We start from the raw sequence: 12,771 nt of genomic DNA, 5'->3' as shown, positions 1-12,771 counted from the left end.
CAAAGATGAGTTATTTGTAGTGAGCTGGATGGACCTAGAGTCTGTCATACAGAGTGAAGTAAGTCAGAAAGAGAAAAACAAATACCGCATGCTAACACATATATATGGAATCTAAAAAAAAAAAAAAAGGTCATGAAGAACCTAGCTGTAGGACAAGAATAAAAACGCAGATGTAGAGAATGGACTTGAGGACACGGGGAGGGGGAAGGGTAAGCTGGGATGAAGTGAGAGAGTAGCATTGGCATATATACAGTACCAAATGTAAAACAGATAGCTAGTGGGAAGCAGCTGCATAGCACAGGGAGATCAGCTCGGCGTTTTGTGACCACCTAGAGGAGTGGGATAGGGAGGGTGGGAGGGAGATGCAAGAGGGAGCGGATATATGTTTACATATAGCTGATTCACTTTGTTAGAGAGCAGAAACTAACACAACATTGTAAAGCAATTATACTCCAATAAAGATGTTTAAAAAAAATCAACTATACTCCAATAAAATTTTAAAAAATAAAAATATTTTAAATTAAAAGATAAGCACACATATTATTGTATTATAAAATTTAAGAAAAAGAAATCATATCAAGCATCTTTTCCAACCACAACTCTATGAGACTGCAAATCACCTACAAGAAAAAATCTACAAAAACACAAATATGTTCAAGCTAAACAATATACTATGAAACAACCAAGGGATCACTGAAGAAATCAAAAAGGAAATAAAAACATACCTTGACACAAATGAAAACAAAAGAACAATGATCTAAAACCTATGGATGCAGGAAAAGCAGTTCTAAGAGGGACGTTTATTGCAATACCTACGTACCTCAGGAAACAAGAAAAGTCTCAAGTAAACAACCTCACCTTACACCTAAAGGAACTAGAGAAAGAAAAATAAATAAAACCCAAAGTTAGTAGAAGAAAAGAAACATAAAAATTGGAACAGAAATAAAATAGAGACTAAAAAAAAAAAAAATAGAAAAGATCAGTGAAACTGAAAGCTGGACCTTTGAAAAGATAATGAAAATTGATAAACCTTTAGCCAGACTCATCAAGAAAAAAAGGAAGAGGGCCCAAATCAATAAAATCAGAAATGAAAAAGGAGAAGTCACAATTGACACCACAGAAATACAAAGCATCGTGAGAGACTACAAAGAAACACTACTTCCCAATTAAATGAACAACCTAGAAGAAATGGACAAATTCTTAGAAATGTAATTCTCCCAAGACTGAACCAGGAAGAAATAGGACATATGAACAGACCAATTACCAGTAATCAAATTGATCAGTAATTCAAAAAAAAAAAAAAAAAACTCCCAACAAACAAAAGTCCAGAACCAGATAGCTTCATAGTTGAATTCTATTAAACATTTAGAAAAGACTTAAGACTCTCCTTCTCAAACTACTCCCAAAAAATTGCAAAGGAAGGAACACTGTTGATCTCATTCTACAAGGCCAGTATCACTCTGATACCAAAACCAGACAATGATATCACAAGAAAAGAAAATTACTGGTCAATATCCCTGATAAACATAGATGCAAAAATGTTCAGCAAATATTAGCAAACCAAATCCAACAATAGATTAAAAGGATCATACACCATGATCAAGTGGGATTTATCCCAGGGATGCAAGAATTTTCCAATTTCCCCAAAATCAATCAATGTGATACACCACATTAACAAATTAAAGAATAAAAGCCATATGATCATCTCAATAGGTTCAGACATACCTTTTGATAAAAGTTCAGCATCCATTTATAATAAAAACTTTCCAAATAGTGGGCACAGAGGGAACATACCTCAACAATAAAAAGGCCATTTATGACAAACCCACAACAAACATCACTCTTGATGGTGAAAAATCTGAAAGCATTTCCTTTGATAACAGGAAAAAGACAAGGATGCCCACTCTTGCCCCTTTTGTGCAACATAGTATTGGAAGTCCTAGCCACAGCAACTGGAGAAGAAAAAGAAATTAAAAAAAATCAAAGTGGAAAGGAAGAAGTAAAACTGTCACTGTTTCCAGATGACATGATACTATACATAGCAAATGCTAAAGACGTCATCAGAAAACTACTAGAGCTTATCAATGAATTCGGTAAGTAGCAGAATACAAAATGAATATAAAGAAATCTGTTGCATTTCTATAAACGAACAACTAAATCTCAGAAATAGAAATTAAGGAAACAATCTCATTCATCACTGCATCATAAAGAATGAAATACCTAGGAATAAACCTACCTAAGGAGGTAAAAGACCTGTACTAGGAAAACTATAAGACACTGATGAAACAAACTGAAGATGACACAAACAAATGGAAAGATATACCATGCTCTTGGATTGGAAGAATCAATACTGATAAAATGACTGTATTATCCAAGACAATCTACAAATTCAGTGTAATTCCTATCAAAATATCAATGGCACTTTTCACAGAACTAGAACAAATACTTTTAAATTTGCATGCACAAAAGACCCCAAATAGCCAAAATAATCTTGAGAAAAATGAACAGAGCTGGAGGAATCATAATCCCTGACTTCAGACTGTACTATAAGGGTATAGTAATCAAAAGAGATGGTACTGGCACAAAAATAGACACATTGATAAATGTAACAGACTAGAGAGCCCAGAAATAAACCCAGGTGCTTATGGTCAACTAATGTACAACAAAGTAGGCAAGAATATGCCAGAAAAGACAAGTCTCTTCAATAAGTGGTGCTAGGAAAACTGGACAGTTACATGTAAAAGAATAAAATTAGAACACCCTTTCCAACCACATACAAAAGTAAACTCAAAATTGATTAAAGACCTAAATGTAAGACAGGACACCATAAAACTTCTAGAGGAAAGCATACGCAGAACACTCTCTGACATAAATTGTAGCAATATTTTTTGGATCTGTTTCCTAGAGTAATGGAAATAAAAGCAAAAGTAATACAAATGTGACCTAATTAAACTCAAAAGCTTTTACACAGCAAAGGAAAATCAACAAAACAAAAAGACAACCTACTGAATGGGATAAAATATTTACAAATGATATGACCCATAAGGGGATAATATCCAAAATATAGAAACAGTTCATAAACCTCAACATCAAAAAGATAAACTACCTGATTATAAAATGGACAGGACACTTGAACAGACATTTTTCCAGAGATGACTTGCAGATAGCCAACATGTACATGAAAAGATGCTCAACACTGCTTACCATCAAGGAAATGCAAATCAAAACCACAATGAGATAGCAGCTTATACCTGTCAGAATAGCTATCATCAAAATGAATACAAAAGCAAATATTGGTGAAGATGTGGAGAAAGAAAACCTACGTCCACTGCTGATGGGAATGTAAATTGGTGTGGCAGCCCTTGGAAAACAGTATGGAGGTTTCTCAAAAGACTGAAAATAGAACTACCATATGGCCCAGCAATTCCATTCCTGGGTATACACCCCTCCAAAACAGCTAAAAACATTAATTCTAAAACATACATGTACCCCGAAGTTCATAGTAGCATTATTTACCCTTGCCAAGATATGGAAGCAACCTAAGTGTCCACCAGTAGATGAGTGGACAAAGACTATACACACACACACACACACACACACACACACACACACACACACACACTATGGAACACTACTCAGCCATAAAAAACACTGGAATTGTGTCATTTGCAACAACACGGATGGACTTGGAGGATATTATCCTAGTGAAATAAATCAGAGAAAGAAAAATGCTGTATAATATCACTTACATGTGGAATCTAAAAAATACAACAAACTAGTGAATATAACAAACAACAAGCAGGTTCACAGATGCAGAGAACAAGCTAGTGATAACCAGTGCAGAAAGAGAAGGGGAAAGGGGCAATTTACAGGTAGGGGATTAAGATGTACAAGCTATTATGTATAAAATAGGCTACAAGGATATACTGTACAACATAGAGAATACAGCCAATATTTTAAAATAACTAAAAATGGAAGGTAACATTTAAAAATTATGAATCACTATTTTGTACACCTGCAACATATAATAATGTACCTCAACTCTACTTTAATAAAACATAATACTATTAAATTTTAGACTTGACTCTGTCAAAGTAAAGCAGATGTGTATGTATTCTACTAAAGTAGATTAAACAGAAGAGTTAGATGTGACCATCTAATCTTCAATATAAAACACATGAATTTTATGACTTTCATTAGTTTTCCTTCCAAAGGGAGAATATGGGCGTGTAGTTTACTTTTAGACAAGATAAATTGAATCTGTGTTTGAATTAAATAAACCAATTTTTCTTTCTTCTTTTTGAAACCAGGCTCTGAAACACTCGCTCAGGAATTAGGTAAAGGAAGCTGAGCTTCTACCTTAGTGAAGGTGACTCCATATTGGAAGTCCCAGTTCAATTTTGAGAAAAACCTATGACCTAGGCCTGAATAAGCTGCAATATGATTAAATGCTTAAAGAATACCCTATTGCATGCTTGAGAAATTCCAGGAACAACAGGACATTTAAACCCTGCAGCTTTAGATTTACTGCTCTCTTTACTCAATCAAGATGAGGCTGACCGGATCACCCCACAATCAGTTTCCAGATGATTATAGGAGCTGAGTATGCTGCACCTCAGGTAGCCTCACCTGTATACCTCTGAAACTTTCCTTTGAATACTCTTGTCCTCTAACTGGTAACTCAGAGGTGGTTTTGGGGACACTAGTCTGTCATATTCCCAGGTTCCCAGCTTCTTGAATAAAGTATCTTTCTTTCTCCACCACCCCTTTTCTCTGGAACACTGACTTTTGAGCAATGAGCTGCACAACCTCAGTATGGTTCCAGCTCCAGCCAGTAACACTTTCCTCCCTTCCTTCCTTCCCTCTTTCCTTCTTTCTTGGACCAAGTGTTTATATACTATGCTACAAGAAAAGTTTAAAGTCTATCCTCAAAAACTTCCTACTCTACACAAAGTGATGAGCATTATAACTAAAGTGATAATAAGATAACTGATTATTATCTTCTAAATTAGTTCATATATTTAAAATACTATTGAATTTTGACTTTGTCAAAGTAAATAATATTTAATAACAGAAGCAGAATATAAATATTTCTAATTTGACTTAATTACGTAACAGACTCTAAAGGTCGATGTTTTAAAAAATAGATTTAACTAAATTATAATGGTTAAATTGCCAGATATCTTCAGGTTTCTGTCATTATGATAAACAGCAATAAAATCAGATGTAGTGTTTGTAAAAATTTATTTGGTTTTCCAAGAATAATTTGCCTGCCTTGGAAATATCTGTATTATAAGACCTTTTAGTGAATATCAAACAAGATATATCAAACAAGATATATCATGGAAAATCAAACAAGATTTATCATGGAATGTTAGATTAGACAAAGGCAGTTGTAGATCCTTTTGTGTCAAATTTATTCCATCGTTTTAAAAAAATGAATCTCAAAGAATATCAGAGACTATACCCAGGAGCAATGCAGGTTAATGGCATAGGGAAGACTAGAAACTAAATTGGATTATTTTGTTCCATATCCTCAACAGGATTAATTGGATAAAGAGAAATATATAAATTCTCTAACTATAAAAAGTTGCTTTGTGTAAATTATTGTTTGACCCTAAAATCACTGGTGAAATAAATCATGGCTATGCTCTATAGAAGCAATGTTGCTGGACTGCTCAAGTATTTTTTCATTTATTTGTTTGTGTGTCTGTTTTTTGATTAGGATAATCAACTTGTAGCAAACAGTGGTGTAATTGCTATAAAATGATTTCATCATTCTCTTAATTTCTTCCTTCTGTTAGTATTATTATGCTCTTTTTTAGATACTGTCTTGATTTTTAATTATTGCTCTATAATTGTCCCTAGGGGAAAACATCTGCTATTGCCTATTCATTTTTTTCTCTGTTGCCTCAGATTCCCTGTGGATATATTGCAGCTTGTTGACATTGCATTTTCAGTTGCCTCTGATGGTTTTCTACCCCAAGGGTCCTACAAAGATAAGAATATTTAGCTGCCTCATTTCCTATGGCAATTGTGATATTTTCCTGTCTATGTTACTATCATGTTATTGGATTCATGAAATGATTTCAGTGAATGAGAACTATCAAATCAATCTATTTTGACACTTTTGTTCTTTTAATTTAAAAGAATTAAATGCCTAATATAGCTTCTAGCTGTATTTAGTCTTTTTTTTGACATCCTGATTTTTCAATGTCTTTTATAACATTTGTCATTATTAGAATACTGTTTTCCATGATAGTCATAACTTCCTTTGTGTCACATTCCTTTTGAAAACATAAATTCTTCTTTATCAGAATCAGGTTCTTTATAAAATAAGATGTGAGTCTCTAAATGATGTAATATTAATTTATTAAAATTCAGTTATGAATATTTATGATTAGTTTAATTCCAGGTATATATTTTATATTAACATAAAATTATAATAAGATCATAATATTTTATATTTCTATAATAAGATTATTTCATAATAAAATATGATTTATTAAAATGATAATTACATGTGAAATATAATTATTATAAATATAACATAATATACACATGCATACATATTTATGTTAATTATCACTAAAATTTTCTGAAAAATAATTTTGAGTAAACCAGACATTTAAAAGTATAATTAAATGATCATTTTAAACACAATAACTAGAGAATGGACTTGAGGACACAGGGAGGGGGAAGGGTAAGCTGGGACAAAGAGAGTGGTGTGGAAATATATACACTACCAAATGTAAAACCAATAGCTAGTGGGAAGCAGCCACATAGCACAGGGAGATCAGCTCGGTGCTTTGTGACCACCTAGAGGGGTGGGATAGGGAGGGTGGGAGGGAGGAAGATGCAAAAGGGAAGAGATATGGGGATATATTTATATGTATAGCTGATTCACTTTGTTATAAAGCAGAAACTAACACACCATTGTAAAGCAATTATACTCCAATAAAGATGTTAAGAAAATAAAAACAATTGATATTTATTTTGTCTGTTTTTCTATAGAGACTATTTCTATACTTATATTTTATATCTAAACCATAAGTATGATTATTGAATTTAAAAGATAAAGACTGAGCAATATAAATTATTTAAATTATTAATTAATCTACACAACTTTTGGCCCAATCTTATATCAAGTAACTTTCACTCTCTGCCCTAATAAAAGGCCCTTTCAATTACATCACACTTTGACAACTTTAGTCCATGTTATACACATTTTCTCTTAAATCTTAGTCCAATCAACATTCGTACAGGAATGTTTACCTGTTAAAAGATAATATTTTCAATTTCTCTCTATATAGGGTTATTATAGCATAGCACATGATGATGTTATAAAAGCACATATTACAGATGTAATTTTATAATTATTATGTGATTTTTCAGTAACATATATCCCCTTCACAAGACTGTAAACCCCTTGATGTAAGACAATTTACCATTCATTCATTCATCCATTTATTTTTCTTATGATGTATTTCCTGTGCCCAAAACATAACTGCTTAATAAAAGTTAGTACTTAATGAAAGAATGAGAATATCTAACTCCCCTTGAGATAGGATAAAGAATGGCATTACCATTCTTTCACACTGTTTTAGTGAGGGTTTTTTTGGGTCCTTTGCATTCTCATATACATTTTTTCAAAAAAGTCCTGTTCTACTTGGATTTTGTTGGTTCAGTTTGTCAGTTTTTCAATTTGGGGAGAATTAACATCCTAAAAATATTGAAACTTCCAGTCTATGAAAATTATAACTCTTTCCTTCTATTAAAATCTTCTTTAATTTTTTCAGCAATATCCCCATAGTTTTTAGAATATAGTCCATGCATATATTTTAAGTTTAATATTAAATATTGTTATGTTATTATAAATGGTATTTTAATTTTATTTTCTGTTTATTGCTAGTGCATACAAATGAAATTGATTTTTCTGTATGTGAGCTTGCTAAACTTACTAATTCTAGTAGTACCTTATTGAAGATTCTCTTGGATTTTTTATTTAAAAGATCATGTCTGTTCTAGCAATCTCACTTCTGAATATATATGCAAAATAAATTGAATAAAGTGTCACAAAGAGATATCTGCATACTCATGTTCATTGTGACTTGATTGACAATAGTCAAGAGGTGGAAGCAACCTACATGTCAATCAACTGATGGATGAATAAATAAATGTTTTATATACATACAATTGAATATTATTCAGCATTTAAAAAAGGAACTACCATTTGCAACAATATGGATGGACTTGGAAGACATGCTAAGTGAAATAAGACAAACACAGAAAATCAAATATTATAGTATATCAACTATATGAGGAATCTAAAATAGTCAAACTCATAGAAGAAGAGACTACAGTGATTGTTGCTTGCCCTGGAGGGAGGCCAAACAGTGAGTTATTAGTCAATGGGTACAAAACTTCAGTTACACAAAATGCATAAGCCCTAGAGATCTACTGCACAGCACAGAGTCTACAGTTAACAATACTGTATTGTATACTTAAGTTTGTTACGAGGGAAGACCTTATGTTTAAGTGTTCTTATCATACACACATAATGATAAGAAAGAGGATGAAAAACTTTTAGAAGTGATAGATACGTTTATGACATAGATTATAGAGATGGTGTCACTTGTGTATACTTATTGCTAAACTCACCAAGTTGTATACATTAAATAGGCACAACTTTTTGTATTTTAATCACATCACAATAAGTGGTTTAAAAAATAAAGACAAGTAGCTATCATTTTTAAAGATTCCCAATGTAACTTGAAGAAAAATAAATAAAAGATCATCTGTGAATAAACAGAATTTTCCTTCTTACTTTTTATACCATTTATTTCTTCATCTCAATTAATTGAAATTGATTACAAAAACCTTCAGCACAACATTGATAAAAGACTTGAGAGGGAACACTTTTTGGTTGCAATCTTAGAAGTTTCCCTAAGTGCTCTTCACCAGGTTATGAAAATTCCCCCCCCCCCTTTTTTTTTTGACCATGCCAGGGAACTGTAAACGCAAATGTCCTGGGAAGGAAGGTTTGTACTATAAATACAATAGACAGAAAGAAGGCCAGAGGGACTGAAGCATAGTGGATTTGGCAGGAGATGAGTCTGTAGAAGTCTTCAGAGCCTGATCATATTGGTCATTGTGGGTCATGCTAAGGAATTCGGATTTTTTTTATTGAGGTATAATTGACATATACCATTATATTACTTTCAGGTGTACAAAATAATAATTTGATATGATATTTGTATATATTGCAAAATGATTACCACAATAAGCCTAGTAAACATCTGTTACCATACATACTTACAAATTTTTTCTTGTGATAAGAACCTTTAATTTTACTCTCTTAGCAGCAGCTTTCAAATATGCTATATAGTATTATTAACTACAGTCACCATGCTATACATTACCTCCCCATGAATTATTTGTTTTATAACTAGAAGTTTGTACTTTTTGACCCCATTAACCCACCCCCTATCCCCTGCCTCTGCCAACCGCCAATCTGTTCTCTGTATCTCTGAGCTTGTTTTGTTTCTGTTTTTGTTTTTTAAGATTCCTGGAGAAATGAAGCTCACTGACTTCAGCCTATACTACAAAGCTACAGTATCAAAACAGTATGGTACTAGCACAGAAACATATATATAGATCAAGGGAACAGGATAAAATGACCAGAAATAAACCCACAAATCTATGGTCAATTAATCTATGAAAAAGGAGGCAACAATATACAATGGAGAAAAGACAGTCTCTTTAATAAGTGGTTCTGGGAAAACTGGACAATGACATGTAAAAGAATGAAATTAGAACATTCTCTAATACCATGCACAAAAATAAACTAAAAATGGATTAAAGACCTAAATGTAAGACTGGATACTATAAAACTCCCAGAGGAAAATACACACAGAACATTCTTTGACATAAACCACAGCAGTATCTTTTTGGGGTCACCTCCTAGAGTAATGGAAATAAAAACAAAAACAAACAAATGGGACCTAATTAAAAGCTTTTTCACAGCAAAGGAAACCATAAACAAAACCAAAAAATAGCCTACAGAATGGAAGAAGATATTTGCCAAACATGTCACCTACAAGAAATTAATTTCCAAAACATACAAACAGCTCATACAGCTCAACATCAAAAAAACAAACAATCCAATCAAAGAATGGTCAGAAGATCTAAAGAGACCCTTCTCCAAAGAAAACATACAGATGGCCAAAAGGCACATGAAAAAAATTCTCAACATCACTAATTATTAGAGAAATGAAAACCAAACTACAATGAGGTATCACCTCACATCGTTCAGAATGGTATTGTTAAAAAGTCTACAAATAATAAATGCTGGATAGTGTGGAGAAAAAGGAACCCTCCTACACTGTTGGTGGGAATATAAATTGGTGCAGCCACTATGGAGAACAGTATGGAGGTTCCTTAAAAAACTACAAATAGAGCTACCATATGATCCTGCAATCCTGGTCATATATCTAGAGAAAACTATAATTTAAAACAATACCTGCAAGTTCATAGCAGCACTATATGTAATAGCCAAGACATGGAAGCAACCTAAAAGTCCATCAACAGATGAATAGATAAGGATGTGGTATGTATATATATATATACACACACACACACACACAATGGAATATTTCTAACCCATAAAAAATAATGAAATGATGCCATTTGCAGCAACATGGATGGACTTAGAGATTATCATATAAGTGAAGTAAGCAAGACAGAGAAAAACAAATATCATATGATATCACTTATATGTGGAATCTAAAAAAAAATAATACAAATGAACTTATATAAAGAACAGAAATAGACCCACAGACATAGAAAACAAAATTTATGTTTACCAAAGGGGAAAGTGGAGGGTGGGATAAATTAAGATAAATTAAACATATACACACTACTACCAACAAGGACCTACCCACTGTATAGCACAGGGAACACTTCTCAATATTTAGAATAACCAATAAAGGAACAGAATCTGAAAAAGAATCTGAAAAAGACTATATATATATATATATATATATATATGTTACTGAATCACTGCTATACACCTGAAACTAACCACAACATTATAAATCAACTATACTTCAATTTAAAAAAAAGAATCCACATATAAGTGAGATCATACAGTATTTGACTTCTCTGTCTGACTTATGTCACTTAGCGTAATGCCTTCAAGGTCTATCCATGTTTGTCACAAATGGCAAGAGTTCCTTCCTTTTTATGGCTGTATAATATTCCATCAATAAAGATACCACATTATCTTTTTCCATTCATCCACTGATGGGCACTTAGGTTGCTTCTTATGTTGGCTGTTGAAATAATGCTGCAAGGAGTATGGAGGAGCGTATATTTTTTCAAGTTAGTATTTTTGTTTTCTTTGGATAAATACCCAGAAGTGGAATTGTCAGACCATATGGTAGTTCTATCTTTAATTTTGTGAGGAATCTCCATACTGTTTTCCATAGGGACTGTACCAGTTTATATTCTCATGAAGAAAATTTATTTTTCTTCATCACAGATTAGTGATAAATTCTAGGAACTACTTTTCTCATATTTTGTGAGATGGTTATAAGACTTTGCTCATCTATTCTTTTAATATGATAAATTAAAAAAATAAAATATATATATATGATAAATTACATGATTAATTGAAATTGTTAAAACACACTTGCATTCCTGAACAAAAAAATCAACTTGATTATGATGCATTATCGTTTTTATATTGCTGAGGTCAAGCAGTTTATATTTTGTTAAAGCTTTTTATATTTACATCCTGAAGGATAAAGGTCTGTGGGTTTTGGTAATGTCTGTTAGATTTTGGTATCAGGGTAATGGTGCTTCATGAGCTAGAAATATCCCTTTCCCTTTAATATTCTGAAAGAATGCATACTATTGGTATTCCTTCATAAATAACAGACTTTACCAGTGAAGTCACTGGAACTGGAGTATTCTTTCTGACAAGGTTTTTAAGTATGAATTGAAGTTTTCAGGGAATATGGTGCATTTCAGATTTTCTCTTTCTTCTCATATAAATTTGAGTGACATTGCCTTCTAAGAATGTCTAATGCATATAAGTTGTCAGATTTTCTGACATAAAATATTATATAATATTTGCTTATCATACTTTTAGGTCTGTTGATTCTACAACTCCATTTTCTTTTAATTGTCTTTCCTGCTGTTTCTTCATTTTCAAACATTTTATATGGATTAGCCTTATGATTTCATTCTACTCTTTACTTTTCATTTAAGTTGATGTTTTTCAAGCTATTAGAGGTTCCAGAAGCTTAGATCCTTGTTTTTTAAATGTTTCTTATTAAGTAACTTTTTCTAATTAAGTTTTTAACTATAACTTAGAGAAAAAATTATTTTAGTTGCCATGGCTTTTTAATTTATTTAGCTTCTTAACTGAATTCACTTACATCTTTCTCTTTTCAATGTTTCTTGGAAAAACTCAGTGGTTTAATATGACAAATGACATTTAAAATATTTTTATCAAGTTAACAAAAAGTTCAAATCCTACTAGGTTTATACTCCACATAGTATTTGTGTGTTTTCTATATGTTTTATTTATTTTCAGATATTTCCTATTTTTAATTGCTAATTGTGCATATTAATCGATCACTCAGCAAGCTTATTATATGTCTTTATTAGAATAACCACTTTTTCTCAATCGGTTTTCATAAATATTACCTGTCATCTTTACTATTATAAATATCATATTCCCAATTAATATTTATATTTTTCCTC

General features: G+C 32.0%; 1 long non-coding RNA gene across 1 annotated transcript in view; it reads left to right on the top strand.

The window, feature by feature from the left end:
- Nucleotides 1-436: 436 nt before the first annotated feature.
- The window catches only part of LOC309963090, a 243,712-nt gene continuing 231,377 nt past the window's right edge, over nt 437-12,771 (top strand). Inside the window, exon 1 of the long non-coding RNA XR_014326278.1 lies at nt 437-816. This is a non-coding gene — a long non-coding RNA (uncharacterized lncRNA). The remainder of the gene's footprint in view (nt 817-12,771) is intronic.

The sequence above is a fragment of the Leucopleurus acutus genome (genome assembly GCF_964270905.1).
Source record: "Leucopleurus acutus genome assembly, chromosome: 1".
NCBI classification, from domain to species: domain Eukaryota; kingdom Metazoa; phylum Chordata; class Mammalia; order Artiodactyla; family Delphinidae; genus Leucopleurus; species Leucopleurus acutus.
This window is presented reverse-complemented; position numbering and strand designations above follow the sequence as displayed.